Source organism: Arachis hypogaea, chromosome 10 (genome assembly GCF_003086295.3).
Source record: "Arachis hypogaea cultivar Tifrunner chromosome 10, arahy.Tifrunner.gnm2.J5K5, whole genome shotgun sequence".
NCBI classification, from domain to species: Eukaryota; Viridiplantae; Streptophyta; class Magnoliopsida; order Fabales; family Fabaceae; genus Arachis; species Arachis hypogaea.
In genome coordinates, this window is record NC_092045.1 from 95,142,985 (window position 1) to 95,159,861 (window position 16,877).

The 16,877-nt window shown below is 40.9% G+C and overlaps 1 non-coding gene across 1 annotated transcript; it reads left to right on the plus strand.

The window, feature by feature from the left end:
• Positions 1-16,328: 16,328 nt before the first annotated feature.
• LOC112719124 (small nucleolar RNA R71) lies at positions 16,329-16,436 on the plus strand. Its single transcript, XR_003161439.1, has one exon. It is a non-coding gene; the product is annotated as a small nucleolar RNA R71 (small nucleolar RNA).
• The last annotated feature ends 441 nt before the right edge of the window (positions 16,437-16,877 follow it).

Consider the following 16,877-nt stretch of genomic DNA (forward strand, 5'->3'; position numbering starts at 1 on the left):
GCCAAACACTAACCAAAATACATATAGAAAACCACAAAACAACTACCCAAATTCTAACCAATACCCACCAAATAACCACCCAACTAACCAAAACACTTATCTTCATCCATTAACACCCCAAAATCAACCCATCACACAAGACTCACAGAGAATCACCAATCTAGAGCTGCTCATGGAGAAACTAATGAAGAGCCAAGAATTGACAACCAAGAATCAAGAAGCCTCCATGAAGAACCTAGAGAGGCAGATTAGACAAATCTCCAAGAAGATTTCTGTTGAAAAACCATCAAGTTCACTACCTAGTGACACCATTCCCAACCCAAAGGATGAATGCAAGGTCGTGCAACTAAGAAGTGGAAAAGTGTTAGTGGATGGTAACCAAGGAGCAACAAAGAAGCTCATGGAGAATGATACTGAGCCAACAAAGACTGATGAAACCATCAACAAAGACATAATAAGCAAGAGTGCTCCAGAACAACTCACAGAGGAAGACAATAAACCACAGAATTTGAAGAAAGGAAAGAAGATCTTGGAGGAACCAATTCCAAAACAGCATCAAGTGGAGAAGAGCTCAATACCACCACTACCTTATCCACAAAGATTTCACAAGGAAACAAAGGACCAGCACTTCCACAAATTTCTTGAGACTTTCAAGAAGTTGGAAATCAACATACCTTTGGCAGAAGCTTTGGAGCAAATGCCCTTATATGCCAAGTTCTTAAAGGAGCTCATCAACAAGAAAAGAGATTGGAATGAGAAGGAAACGGTGATGCTTAGTGAGGAATGTAGTGCCGTGCTCCAAAAGGGAATCCCACCAAAACTCAAGGATCCAGGGAGTTTTGTAGTGTCATGCACTATAGGCAAACTATCCTTGGACAAAGCTCTTTGTGATCTTGGAGCTAGTATCAACTTAATGCCCTTGTCCATGATGAAGAAGTTGGCCATAGAAGAACTCAAACCCACCAGGATGTCACTAGTCATGGCAGACAGATCAATCAAGACACCAAGTGGAATTGTGGAAAATTTGCTAGTGAAGGTTGGAGAGTTTATCTTCCCTGCAGATTTTGTAATCCTAGATACCGATGAGGAAGGCAACAATTCAATCATCTTAGGCAGACCTTTTCTAGCAACTGCAAGAGCCATTATAGATGTGGAAAAAGGAGAAATGATTTTCAGAGTACACAATGAGCAAATGATCATCAATGTTTTTAAGTCAATGCAACACCCCCCAGAGAAGGAAGATCATTTGAGGGTGGACATGATAGAGAGCCTGGTGGAAGAAATGTTAGACATTGATCAGCATGAGCAAGAAGAAGATAATCAAGAAACAATAGAGGAACATGTGGCTGAGGCTTTCATAAACAAAGAAGTGGAACTAAGCAAGAAAGAAGAGGTGCAAAAGCAAGAATTGAAGCCATTACCTTCTCATCTCAAATATGCATTTCTTGGCACTTCAGAAAGCCTCCCGGTGATCATCAATTCAGCTTTGACAAAGAAAGAAGAAGGAGAGCTTCTTGATGTTCTCAGAGCTCACAAGGATGCCTTAGGATGGACCATTGATGACCTGAAAGGCATCAGCCCTACAGTATGCATGCATAAAATTCTTTTGGAGGACAATTCCAAAGCAGTAATTCAACCCCAGAGAAGACTCAACCCTGCAATGAAGGAAGTCGTCCAGAAGGAAGTAATGAAATTATGGAATGCAGGGATCATATATCCCATTTCCGATAGCTCATGGATAAGTCCAGTCCAAGTGGTACCAAAGAAAGGTGGGATGACAGTCATTATTAATGAGAAGAATGAACTCATTCCCACCAGAACAGTGACAGGGTGGAGGATGTGTATTGACTATAGAAGATTGAATGATGCCACACGTAAAGATCACTTCCCACTTCCTTTCATTGATCAAATGCTTGAAAGGTTGGCTGGCCATGCTTATTATTGCTTCTTGGATGGCTATTCTGGGTATAATCAGATAGTAGTAGATCCAAAGGACCAAGAAAAGACTTCATTCACATGCCCAGTTGGAGTTTTTGCCTACAGAAGAATGCCATTCGGATTATGCAATGCTCCAGCCACTTTTCAAAGGTGTATGCTCTCCATTTTCTCAGATATGGTTGAAAAATTTTTAGAGGTTTTCATGGATGACTTTTCTGTTTTTGGTGACACTTTCAATACTTGCTTAAACCATCTGACTCTTGTCTTGAAACGGTGCCAAGAAACTAATTTGGTTTTGAACTGGGAGAAGTGCCATTTCATGGTACCTGAGGGGATTGTTCTTGGTCACAAAGTTTCAAGAAGAGGAATAGAGGTTGACAAGGCAAAAGTTGAAATAATAGAAAAACTCCCTCCACCAACTAATGTGAAATCTGTTAGAAGTTTCTTGGGGCATGCAGGATTTTATAGAAGGTTTATCAAAGATTTTTCTAAAATAGCCAAACCTTTGAGTAACCTTTTGATGATTGATCAACCTTTTGTTTTTTATAAGAATTGCCAGCATGCTTTTGAAACTTTAAAACATAAACTCACAACAGCACCAATTATCACACCTCCTGATTGGGACTTACCATTTGAACTCATGTGTGATGCAAGTGAAATTGCAATTAGTGCTGTACTTGGGCAGAAGAAGGGAAACTTGCATCATGTCATATATTATGCAAGCAAAGTATTGAATGAAGCTCAAAAAAATTACACCACAACAGAGAAGGAATTGTTAGCTGTAGTCTATGCATTTGATAAGTTTAGATCATATTTGATAGGATCTAAAATTGTGGTTTATACTGATCATGCTGCTCTCAAGTATTTGATGTCAAAGCAGGATGCTAAACCAAGACTTATCAGATGGATTCTACTCTTACAAGAATTTGACATTGAGGTAAGGGACAGGAAAGGCACTGAAAATTTAGTTGCTGATCATTTGTCAAGGCTGCCACCAGAAACAATTCAAAAGGCCTCATTACCTGTGAATGAAAGCTTCCCAGATGAACATCTCATGCAAATCCAACAAACACCATGGTTCGCTGATATGGCAAACTACAAAGTAGGGAGAAAGATACCGCAAGAATTCACTAAGCAACAAGTGAGGAAACTAATCAGTGAAGCAAAGAAGTTCTTGTGGGATGAACCCTATCTGTTCAGAAGGTGCTCTGATGGAATAATCAGGAGATGTATTCCTGAAAGTGAAACAAAAGATATATTATGGCATTGCCATGGCTCAGCTTATGGTGGACATTTTGGTCCAGAAAGAACAGCAGCAAAAGTACTACAAAGTGGTTTCTATTGGCCAACCATCTTCAAAGATGCCAGGGAGTTTGTCCACCAATGTAATGAATGCCAAAGAGCAGGAGGACTAACAAGAAGAAACGAGATGCCACAGAACTTCATTTTGGAAGTAGAATTATTTGATCTATGGGGCATTGATTTCATGGGACCCTTTCCTCCTTCTCATTCATTTAGATATATCTTGGTAGCAGTGGAATATGTTTCAAAATGGGTGGAAGCCATAGCCACAACTACCTGTGATGCACAAATTGTCCTTCAATTCCTAAAGAAGCACATCTTTACTAGATATGGAGTGCCCAAGGGTCTCATCAGTGATGGTGGTAGCCATTTTTGTAATAGACAAATGGAGAAACTTCTCCACAAATATGGAGTTATTCATAAGGTAGCCACACCATATCATCCCCAAACTAATGGGCAAGCAGAATTAGCAAACAGGGAACTAAAGAAGATCCTAGAAAAAACAGTTGGTAGCACAAGAAAAGATTGGGCTAGGAAGTTGGAAGATGCACTTTGGGCATACCGAACAGCTTTCAAAACTCCTATTGGGAAGTCCCCATTTCAACTGTTATATGGCAAATCTTGTCATCTCCCTGTAGAGCTTGAGCACAAAGCCTTTTGGGCCACTAAACTTCTAAATTTGGATTCTGAAGCAGCAGGAGAGAAAAGATTGTTGCAGCTGAATGAGCTAGATGAGTTTAGGCTAGAAGCCTATGAAAATACCAAGATATACAAGGAGAAAGCTAAGAGATGGCATGACAGGAAGATTTTGAAGAAAGAGTTCAAACCCGGACAACAAGTACTCCTGTATAATTCACGGCTCAAGATATTCCCTGGCAAGCTTAAGTCTAAATGGACTGGTCCATACTTGGTGACTAAGGTTTTTTCTTATGGGAGTATTGAATTGCTAGATGAAGCAACAAAGAATCAGTTTACAGCAAATGGTCATAGAGCAAAATTGTACCTAGGGGGCAATGGAACAAAGAAAAGGAGGTCCAGAACCTGAATCCCTCTTGAAGCAAAAAAATGAAGATGTCAAGCTAGTGACAATAAAAGAGCGCTTGTTGGGAGGTAACCCAACCTGAGGTAGTTTCTTTTCATAGCTTTTTCAATAAAAATGTTGAATAATTGGTATGCATTGCAAGGAGCTAAGTTTGGTGTTGCACACCAAAACCATTTGAGGGAGAATGAAAATTTCTAAGTTTGGTGTTCCACCAAAAATATCATTTAATACATTCTCACCTCTTGCATGATTCTAGCTCCAAGCAATCAAACACATTATTCAACTGTTGAATTGTTTTCTAGCTTTTATCTCATTAACCTTTAGCAAGGATACATGGTTTCAATTATGGTTAACTTGTTACATCTTAGGTAGTGGCAAACAATTAAGTTTGGTCTCCCTACACCAAAATCAATCCAAGAACCACACTCAGTTTATACATACTAACCATATAATTAAGGGCTTGAGAAGCAAGCAACTTTGAGGATTATGCAGGACATGAGTCAACAATTGAAGATACTATGCATTTCAACTCAAAGAGAACACAACAGAAGGAAGAATCAAGGGGCTGCAACTTCAAAGGTTGTATCTGAACTTAACCCTTGCTGCTGTGTGATGTTTTGAATTTGGAAATCATTGTATGTCTTGCTAAAGTGTTCATCTAGTTGCAAGTGAAATTGTTTGTTAAAAATGATAAGTCTGCATAATGCTTGTATCCATCACTTAGCTTTAAATATTGCTTTGTTTCCCATTTGCTTAAATAAAAGAGTTTGGTTTGAATTGAAAAGTAAAATATCCAATGTTGCATAAGTATGAATGGAAATTGGTGGTGGTATATGTGTTTGATTAAATGCATGACTCATGAAATAAGTGTTGCATAATATCATTCTCATTCAACTGTGAGTTAGCTTGCTGTTACAAAGACTCTTATCAAGAATGAAACAACCCTTGGTAACAAAAACAGAAAGAAAAAGGGAAAGAAAAAGCCTAAAATGGCAAAGAAAAACAAAGAATAAAGGTTGGACACCAATAGCTTGAACCTTAGGACATATGCCTGTGGTGTTCTTGTACTGAGATCTGCTTGGATGAGTAAATTCTAAGGGGTATTTTGAAACCCGGTCACTTAGATCAACTGATTTGGGATGGCCAATTGAAAATCCACAATAAAGAGCAACTTAGATACAGAACATTTAGTTATCCAAAGAGATGCTGGGCATCAATGATCCTAGGAAGAGTTAATGAGCCAAGTGTCTGTGGTGGAAAGATGTTGAGCAAAAAGAAAAGAAAATAAAGCCAAAGGCTATGCTGCAGCATTTGACACCCAACCTCAAAAAAATAATAAGCTTGTTAAGCATTATAAACCAAGAAAAGTTAGCAAGGGAGGAATCAAAAAAGTGAGTCTTATAACAGCAAGTTTAGCAAACCTTTGATGCAAAATGTATATTATGTAACAAGAACAATAACTTGAGTTGTCATTGTCTGCATAAATGCCCCATAGATCAAGTTCTGCTATCTGCATAATAAGGATAAGTATCCTTTTCTTATTCATCTCATTTACTCTTAGTTTTGAGGCTTGCTTGGGGACAAGCAAGATTTAAGTTTGGTGTTGTGATGACAAGTCATCATATACCCATTTTTCAAGCTAATTTCACTTGTTTTGTTAGCATTTATGCACTTTCTTGCATCCTAAGTAAGTGATTTGGAGTAAAAATGCATAACTTCTCTAAATCAAGCAACCACCATGAAATTAATGATAAATCATGAGGTTTAAGCTAATTTTAATTGATTTATAAGCCTCTTGAATTTAGTGATACTTGGAGTGTTGTTTTGGTTTATTATAGGTGAAGAAAAGAAAAGAAAAGGAAAAGTGTGGCCTAAGAAGTGTGACCTAAGGAAAGGAAAGCGTGGCCAAAGCCATTTGAAGCGTGCCGCATGCTAAGGGGGAGGTAACATTGCCCCCCACAAGGGCAGACTGCCCTCTAGGAGAGCAACATAAGAAAACCAAGAGGAGAAGGCAACTCTGCCCTGCCCACTACAAGGGCAGAGCACAAAATGTGCCTTGAGCCCAAGAGGAAGAGAACATTGCCCTGCCCTTGTGGAGGGCAGAATCGGGCTCTCCAAGGAAGAAATTCAAGAGAAAAATGTCACCCATGCATGCTACAAGGTTCGAACAAGGAACCATGAGGAAGCCAAGAACTAAGGTTGATTGCCGTGCCAAGAAGCCAAGGAAATTAATTGAATTTGTGCCCCAGCCGTGTTTCGAACACGGGACGTGAAAGAGGGAACTCTGCCCTGCCCTTGGCGCGGGCAGGGCAGCATTTTGTGTGTGGCGCACCAAGAAGCAAATCTGGCGCACCATGGGACGTTCCTGGCAGCATCTGGCGTACCATGGGACGTTCCTGGCAGCATCTGGCGCACCACGATCCTCTCCTGGCAGCACCACAATTTTCTGCCCTGCCCTTGGCGCGGGCAGGGCAGTGTTTTGCGTTCCTGGCGCACCACGCACGATCCTGGCGCACCACGCACGAATTCTGGCGCACCAATCTTCGACCCTGGCAGCACCAACGCGCAACGCTCGTCCCTGGCAGCACCACAACTTTCTGCCCTGCCCTTGGCGCGGGCAGGGCAGCGTTTTGCGTTCCTGGCAGCACCAAGGCCGCGCCAACTCGCACCAAGGCCGCACCAACCGTCCGCACCATGCACCAATTTTCTGCCCTGCCCTCCACAAGGGCAGGGCAGCCTCCTGGGAGTGAATTTTAATGGGCCAAAAATTCAAATTAAAAATCCATTTGAATTCATTTCTTCACCAAATCAAAAGCCCATCCAAATCCCAAAATCCAAGAATAGAAAGTGTATAAATAGAAGCTAGTTTGATGTAAAGAGGACCCTTTTTTTCACCTTCTTTTGAATTTTTACCTTTTGACTTGCTTTTGGCTAGTCTTTGCACTTTCTTTGAGCTTTCTTGAGAGATTTGTCCGAGCACCAAGAGGATCAAGGGAGAATTGACTGATCTCCTTCCTCATTCTTACTTGGGCAATTCTACTCTTCTGTTTTTTGAGATTTGGGTGTGTGAAATTGAGGAAATTCTGTCTCAATTCCCATTCAAACTCTTTTCAAATTGTTTTCTGCATAATTGCATCTGAATTCTGTTCTTCTACTGCTTTCTCTTCTAATTCTTGTCAATTGCTTTGCAAACTTGGATCTAGGAAGGCAAATAGAGATCTAGGCTCTGCTACCTAGTCTCTTGAGACCTGAGACCCAATTTTACTTTTGGTTCTTCTGTGAACCCTTGCTACATTTTATTTTCTTTCTGTTTGAATGATATTTGCTTCTGCTTCAATTTCTGCTCAATCAATTGCTGCAATTTACTTCTTCTTTGTTTAGATCCTGCAATCCCATTCCTCAGTTCCCTTTTACTTTCTAGCAATTTAACTTTCTTGCCATTTAAGTTACTGCAATTTACCTTTCTTGCACTTTAAGTTTCAGTCATTTACTTTCTTGTTCTTTAAGTTTCTGCACATTTACTTTCCTGTTCTTTAGTTTACTGCACTTCTCCCTTTCCCCTTTACATTCACTGTCATTTACTTCTTGTTAAACACAAATCACTCAACCAAAACTTGATTCGCTTGACTAAATCACCCACTAAACTAAAATTGCTCAATCCTTCAATCCCTGTGGGATCGACCTCACTCATGTGAGTTATTATTACTTGATGCGACCCAGTACACTTGCCGGTGAGTTTTGTGTTGGATCGTTTTCCACACATCAGAAACCAAAAGTATGTTGTGGCTGAGATAATCACCAAATGTGGCAAGATTTGGTGAGGTAATCTCGGATCCCTCATACTCAAAAAGGAAGAAGAAGATTCGGCCAGCAAGGTGAGATTCTTGGAGGCATGGCTTGTCTCTGATTCTGCTCAACCACCACAGGAAGTAGCTAGAGTGGCGAAGTGATGGAAGAGGCAGAGATTGGAGCAGATAAAGCCATCATCATCATGAAGCATCAAGGGCCAGAAATCCATCTTGGAGAGGAAGCCAAGGATGGAGCGCTCGGATTGATCTTGGAAGAGTGATGACCAAGGAAGGACTAGAGGTATTTGCATGTTGGTTTTTGTATAAGTTTCCTCTTCTCTCTCTGTGGCCGAACCGGTTTATTTTGAAGGAAAAGAAGCTAAGCTCGGTTTTATGTTTCAACTATGAAGGCTTTACTTCTCTATAAAAGGGGTGAACAGTCATGGTTTGATTCAAGGAAAGAAAGTGAGAGTGCAAGGCACAGAAGTCTCATAGCTACCTAAGCTTACAGATTTTCTTCTCCTTCAATGTTTTCTGTTTTGTAATTTTTCTATTTAATTTTGTCATGTCTTGAGTCTCATGGAAAAAGGCAAACACTGAGGTTTGTATGAAAAAGCCATAGAGCGGAAAAAGGCAGAGAGTGCAAAATTAAAAGAAAAAGCCATAGATGTCTTAGAGTTCCTTTGTTCATCTATGTTGTGTTTCATGATTCTGTGGGAATCCCCTTGTAAGTTGGGTTAGCACTTTACAACTTGTAATCTGAATGATTATAGTAAAATTCCATCATTGTTGTGATGGAGACTAGATGTAGGCTGCACTGCACTTAGCAGCTGAACCAGGATATATCTGGGTGTAATCTTCTCTCTCTCCTTCTTCACTTCTGTTTCTACTGTTCAGATGAAAAATAAAAAATGTCTCGTGCCAAGTGACAAGACAAAATGAAAATGTCTCTTGGCTAGGGACGAGCTAAAAACAGAAAAGTCTCCTCTAAGTCCAGCAAGTGTTAGCAAGCAAAAAGGGGGCTAAGATTCAACCCCCCCTTCTCTTAGCCACTGAAACCATCAGGATATTTAAGGAACAAGTTGGGGTCATTGCTCCTAGCTTGGACCTTTCTCCACTTCATCCCGACAAGATTGTTATTAATGGAGCTATTGTCTCCCCTCCCCGTCCTGAGACGGATTATGACGTAAAGACTCACGGGCAAAGGCTTATCGAATCTCCTCCTCATGGGGAGCAACAAGAGGGATACCTGCCGAGTTCTTCAGAGGCTCCAACTTCTGCTGCTGAAGAGACCGCTCTGACCTTTCCAACTCCTACTGCGGATCCGAGCTCCTCTCCTGTGGATGTCCTCAATCTACCTTCCCATTGATTTAGCTATGTTAGGGCCCAGCTTGTGGGCCCTTATTTGGACAATTTTATTTTTTTATGTTTGTTGTGGTTTGTTCTTGACTCTTTTCGGCCTTTTGGCCGTGAACAAAAAATGGCTTTATTTGCTTCGCCTTTTTTTGGATAAATGGATTAAATGTATACCCTGCGTGTGCATGCTCTTGTTTGCGTTTCTTTAGGTTTTTGTGAAAAATTCTTTTTGACCATGCAGGCTGTTTTTTACTGTATGATTTCTCGAAAACAGCCTGTACAATTTTCCTCATCTCTTTTGTATTCCTGCATATTCAATTTTTGTTTATTGAATTACTTTCATGACTTAGGTTATTTTCGCGATGCATTTCGATTCTTCTTGAGTTTTCTGACTAATAGGTCGTAAGGTTCCCGAGTTTTCATGATCGTCTTTTGTAACCTCTTTACACTGATTTGTACCTCGTCATTTCATCATGCCGACCACTTAGGTCGGTCATGGGATTTTCACGCTTTCTTGAGCTTAAATCGGTGCGTTTCGTAAAACAATGATAATAATGGAATTTATAAAGAGATATGTTGAAAGATCTTTATTTATAAATAGAAGTAACTTTTGCTACTAGAGGAATCTTTAAGACTAATTTTCCCCTAGTCCCCTGGTGCACAAAATTGTGATCATCAATGGCGCCATCAACATGGTACCCTCAATTGCAATCTCAACTATTTATCACAACTTCGCACAACTAACCAGCAAGTGTACTGGGTCGTCCAAGTAATAAACCTTACGCGAGTAAGGGTCGATCCCACGGAGATTGTTGGTATGAAGCAAGCTATGGTCACCTTGTAAATCTCAGTCAGGCAGACTCAAATGGTTATGGATGATATACGAATAAAACATAAAGATAAAGATAGAGATACTTATGTAATTCATTGGTAAGAAATTCAGATAAGCGTATGGAGATGCTTTGTCCCTTCCGTTTCTCTGCTTTCCTACTGTCTTCATCCAATCCTTCTTACTCCTTTCCATGGCAAGCTGTATGTAGGGTTTCACCGTTGTCAGTGGCTACCTCCCATCCTCTCAGTGAAAATGTTCAACGCACCCTGTCACGGCACAGCTAATCATCTGTCGGTTCTCAATCAGGTTGGAATAGAATCCAGTGATTTTTTTGCGTCTGTCACTAACGCCCAACCTTCAGGAGTTTGAAGCTCGTCACAGTCATTCAATCATTGAATCCTACTCAGAATACCACAGACAAGGTTTAGACCTTCCGGATTCTCTTGAATGCCGCCATCAATTCTAGCTTATACCACAAAGATTCCGATCAAGGGATCCAAGAGATAAACATTCAAGCCTTGTTTGCTTGTAGAACAGAAGTGGTTGTCAGGCACTCGTTCATAAGTGAGAATGATGATGAGTGTCACATAATCATCACATTCATCATGTTCTTGGGTGCAAATGAATATCTTAGAACAAGAATAAGCTGAATTGAATAGAAGAACAATAGTAATTGCATTAATACTCGAGGTACAGTAGAGCTCCACACCTTAATCTATGGTGTGTAGAAACTCCACCGTTGAAAATACATAAGAACAAGGTCCAGGCATGGCCGAGAGGCCAGCCTCCCACTAATCTATGAACTAGATGTCCAAAGATGATCTAAGGATCTAAAGTAATCAAAAGATTCAAAGATCTAAAGATGAAAATACAATAGCAAAAGGTCCTATTTGTAGAGAACTAGTAGCCTAGGGTTTACAGAGATGAGTAAATGACATAAAAATCCACTTCCGGGCCCACTTGGTGTGTGCTTTGGCTGAGCATTGAAGCATTTTCGTGTAGAGACTTCTCTTGGAGTTAAACGCCAGCTTTTGTGCCAGTTTGGGCGTTTAACTCCCATTCTTGTGCCAGTTCCGGCGTTTAACGCCGGGCAGTTTTGAGCTGATTTGGGACGCCGGTTTGGGCCATCAAATCTCAGGCAAAGTATGGACTATTATACATTGCTGGAAAGCCCAGGATGTCTACTTTCCAATGCCGTTAAGAGTGCGCGAATTGGGCTTCTGTAGCTCCAGAAAATCTACTTCGAGTGCAGGGAGGTCAGAATCCAACAGCATCTGCAGTCATTTTCAGCCTCTGAATCAGATTTTTGCTCAGGTCCCTCAATTTCAGCCAGAAAATACCTGAAATCACAGAAAAATACACAAACTCATAGTAAAGTCCTGAAAAGTGAATTTTAACTAAAAACTAATAGAAATATACTAAAAACTAACTAAAACATACTAAAAACAATGCCAAAAAGCGTACAAATTATCCGCTCATCACAACACCAAACTTAAATTGTTGCTTGTCCCCAAGCAACTGAAAATCAAATAAGATAAAAAGAAGAGAATATGCAATGAATTCCAAAAACATCAATGAAGATCAGTATTAATAAGATGAGCGGGGCTTTTAGCTTTTTGCCTCTGAATAGTTTTGGCATCTCACTCTATCCTTTGAAATTCAGAATGATTGGCTTCTATAGGAACTCAGAATCCAGATAGTGTTATTGATTCTCCTAGTTAAGTATGATGATTCTTGAACACAGCTACTTTATGAGTCTTGGTCGTGGCCCAAAGCACTCTGTCTTCCAGTATTACCACTGGATACATACATGCCACAGACACATAACTGGGTGAACCTTTTCAGATTGTGACTCAGCTTTGCTAGAGTCCCCAATTAGAGGTGTCCAGGGTTCTTAAGCACACTCTTTTTGCTTTGGATCACAACTTTATTTTTTTCTTTTCTCTCTATTTTTTTTCGTTTTTCTCTCTCTTTCTTTTTTTTCGTTTTTCTCTTTCCTTTTTTTTTGTATTCACTGCTTTTTTTTTTCTTCAAGAATCATTTTTATGATTTTTCAGATCCTCAGTAACATGTCTCCTTTTTCATCATTCTTTCAAGAGCCAACATTCATGAACAACAAATTCAAAAGACATATGCACTGTTTAAGCATACATTCAGAAAACAAAAGTATTGCCACCACATCAAAATAATTAATCTGTTATAAAATTTAAAATTCATGCAATTCTTCTCTTTTTCAATTAAGAACATTGTTCATTTAAGAGAGGTGATGGATTCATAGGACATTCATAACTTTAAGGCATAGACACTAAGACACTAAGCATGAAAATTCGAAAAACAAGAAAATAAGGAACAAGGAAATTAAAGAACGGGTCCACCTTAGTGATGGCGGCTTGTTCTTCCTCTTGAAGATCTTATGGAGTGCTTGAGCTCCTCAATGTCTCTTCCTTGTCTTTGTTGCTCCTCTCTCATGATTCTTTGATCTTCTCTAATTTCATGGAGGAGGATGGAATGTTCTTGGTGCTCCACCCTTAGTTGTCTCATGTTGAAACTTAATTCTCCTAGGGAGGTGTTGATTTGCTCCCAATAGTTTTGTGGAGGAAGGTTCATCCCTTGAGGCATCTCAGGGATTTCATGATGAGTGGGATCTCTTGTTTGCTCCATCCTTTTCTTAGTGATGGGCTTGTCTTCATCAATGGGGATGTCTCCCTCTATGTCAACTCCAACTGAATAACAGAGGTGACAAATGAGATGAGGAAAGGCTAACCTTGCCAAGGTAGAGGACTTGTCCGCCACCTTATAGAGTTCTTGGGCTATAACCTCATGAACTTCTACTTCCTCTCCAATCATGATGCTATGAATCATGATGGCCCGGTCTAGAGTAACTTCAGACCGGTTGCTAGTGGGAATGATTGAGCGTTGGATAAACTCCAACCATCCCCTAGCTACGGGCTTGAGGTCATGCCTTCTCATTTGAACCAGCTTTCCTCTTGAATCTCTCTTCCATTGAGCGCCCTCTTCACAAATGACTGTGAGGACTTGGTCCAACTTTTGATCAAAGTTGACCCTTCTAGTGTAAGGGTGTTCATCTCCTTGCATCATGGGCAAGTTGAATGCCAACCTTACATTTTTCGGACTAAAATCTAAGTATTTCTCCCGAACCATTGTAAGCCAATTCTTTGGGTCCGGGTTCATACTTTGATCATGGTTCTTGGTGATCCATGCATTGGCATAGAACTCTTGAACCATTAAGATTCCGACTTGTTGAATAGGGTTGGTAAGAACTTCCCAACCTCTTCTTCAAATCTTATGTCGGATCTCCGGATATTCACTCTTTTTGAGTTTGAAAGGGACCTCGGGGATCACCTTCTTCAAGGCCACAACTTCATAGAAGTGGTCTTGATGCACCCTTGAGATGAATCTCTCCATCTCCCATGACTCGGAGGTGAAAGCTTTTGCCTTCCCTTTCCTCTTTCTAGAGGTTTCTCCGGCCTTGGATGCCATAAATGGTTATGGAAAAACAAAAAGCAATGATTTTACCACACCAAACTTAAAAGATTTTCTCGTCCTCGAGCAAAGGAAGAAAGAAGAGAGTAGAAGAAGAAGAAATAGAGGAGATGGAGATGGCTTTGTGGTTCGGCCAAAGGGGGAGAAGTAGTGTTTAGGTTGTGTGAAAATGAAGGAGTGAAGATGGGTTTATATAGGGGTGGAGAGAGGGGTAGGGTTCGGTTATGGGAGGGTGGGTTTGGGAGGGAAAGTGGTTTGAATTTGAATGGTGAGGTAGGTGAGGTTTTATGAAGGATGGATATGAGTGGTGAAGAGAAAAATGGGATTTGATAGGTGAGGGGTTTTTGGGGAAGAGGTGTTGAGGTGATTGGTGAATGGGTGAAGAAGAAGAGAGAGGGTGGTGGGGTAGGTGGGGATCCTGTGGGGTCCACAGATCCTGAGGTGTCAAGGAAAAGTCATCCCTGCACCAAGTGGCGAGCAAAAATGCTCTCTGTGCCAATTCTAGCGTTAAACGCCAGGCGGGTGCCCATTTCTGGCGTTTAACACCAGCTTCTTGCCCTTTCCTGGCGTTTAACGCCAGTCTGGTGCCCCTTTCTGGCGTTAAACGCCCAGAATGGTGCCAGACTGGGCGTTAAACGCCCATTTGCTACCCTTACTGGCGTTTAAACGCCAGCAAGGTCTTCCTCCAGGGTGTGCTATTTTTCTTTCTGTTTTTCATTCTGTTTTTGTTTTTTCAACTGATTTTGTGACTTCTCATGATCATCAACCTACAGAAAACATAAAATAACAAAGGAAAATAGATAAAATATAACATTGGGTTGCCTCCCAACAAGCGCTTCTTTAATGTCAGTAGCTTGACAGTGGGCTCTCATGGAGCCTCAAAGATACTCAGAGCAATGTTGGAACCTCCCAACACCAAACTTGGAGTTTGAATGTGGGGGTTCAACATCAAACTTAGAATTTGGTTGTGGCCTCCCAACACCAAACTTAGAGCTTGACTGTGGGGGCTCTGTTTGACTCTGTTTTGAGAGAAGCTCTTCATGCTTCCTCTCCATGGTGACAGAGGGATATCCTTGAGCCTTAAACACAAAGGATTCTTCATTCACTTGAATGATCAATTCTCCTCTGTCTACATCAATCACAGCCTTTGCTGTGGCTAGGAAGGGTCTGCCAAGGATGATGGATTCATCCATGCACTTCCCAGTCTCTAGGACTATGAAATCAGTAGGGATATAATGGTCTTCAATCTTTACCAGAACATCCTCTACAAGCCCATAAGCTTGTTTTCTTGAATTGTCTGCCATCTCTAGTGAGATTCTTGCAGCTTGTACCTCAAAGATCCCTAGCTTCTCCATTACAGAGAGAGGCATGAGGTTTATGCTTGACCCTAGGTCACACAGAGCCTTCTTGAAGGTCATGGTGCCTACTGTACAAGGTATTGAGAACTTCCAGGGTCCTGTCTCTTTTGAGGTAATCTCTGCCTAGTCAAGTCATCCAGTTCTTTGGTGAGCAAAGGAGGTTCATCCTCCCAAGTCTCATTACCCAATAACTTGTCATTTAGTTTCATGATTGCTCCAAGGTATTTAGCAACTTGCTCTTCAGTGACATCTTCATCCTCTTCAGAGGAAGAATACTCATCAGAGCTCATGAATGGCAGAAGTAAATCCAATGGAATCTCTATGGTCTCAGTGTGAGCCTCAGATTCCCATGGTTCCTCATTAGGGAACTCATTGGAGGCCAGTGGACGTCCATTGAGGTCTTTCTCAGTGGCGATCACTGCTTCTTCCTCCTCTCCAAATTCGGCCATGTTGATGGCCTTACACTCTCCTTTTGGATTTTCTTCTGTATTGCTTGGAAGAGTACTAGGAGGGAGTTCAGTAACTTTCTTACTCAGCTGACCCACTTGTGCCTCCAAGTTTCTAATGGAAGACCTTGTTTCAGTCATGAAACTTTGAGTGGTTTTGATTAGATCAGAGACCATGGTTGCTAAGTCAGAGTGGCTCTGCTTAGAATTCTCTGTTTGTTGCTGAGAAGATGATGGAAAAGGCTTGCCATTGCTAAACCTGTTTCTTCCACCATTATTGTTGTTGAAACCTTGTTGAGGTCTCTGTTGATCCTTCCATGAGATATTTGGATGATTTCTCCATGAAGGATTATAAGTGTTTCCATAGGGTTCTCCCATGTAATTCACCTCTTCCATTGAAGGGTTCTCGGGATCATAAGCTTCTTCTTTAGATGAAGCATCCTTAGTACTGCCTGGTGCAGCTTGCATTCCAGACAGACTTTGAGAAATCATACTGACTTGCTGAGTCAATATTTTGTTCTGAGCCAATATGGCATTCAGAGTATCAATCTCAAGAACTCCTTTCTTCTGATTCGTCCCATTGTTCACAGGATTCTTTTCAGAAGTGTACATGAATTGGTTATTTGCAACCATTTCAATGATTTCTTGAGCTTCTGCAGGCGTCTTTTTCAGATGAAGAGATCCTCCAGCAGAGCTATCCAATGAAATCTTGGACAGTTCAGACAGACCATCATAGAAGATACCAATGATGCTCCATTCAAAAAGCATGTCAGAAGGACACTTTCTGATCAATTGTTTGTATCTTTCCCAAGCTTCATAGAGGGATTCACCTTCCTTCTGTCTGAAGGTTTGGACTTCCTCTCTAAGCTTACTCAATTTTTGAGGTGGAAAGAACTTTGCCAAGAAGGCATTGACTAGCTTTTCCCAAGAGTTCAGGCTTTCTTTAGGTTGTGAGTCCAACCATATCCTAGCTCTGTCTCTTACAGCAAAAGGGAATAGCATAAGTCTGTAGACCTCAGGGTCAACCCCATTAGTCTTGACAGTGTCACAGATTTGCAAGAATTCAACTAAAAACTGATGAGGATCTTCCAATGGAAGTCCATGGAACTTGCAATTCTGTTGCATTAGAGAAACTAATTGAGGCTTAAGCTCAAAGTTGTTTGCTCCAATGGCAGGGATAGAGATGCTTCTCCCATAGAAGTCGGGAGTAGGTGCAGTAAAGTCACCCAGCACCTTCCTTGCATTGTTGGCATTGTTGTTGTTTTCGGCTGCCATGTGTTCTTCTTCTTTGAAGATTTCTGTTAGGTCCTC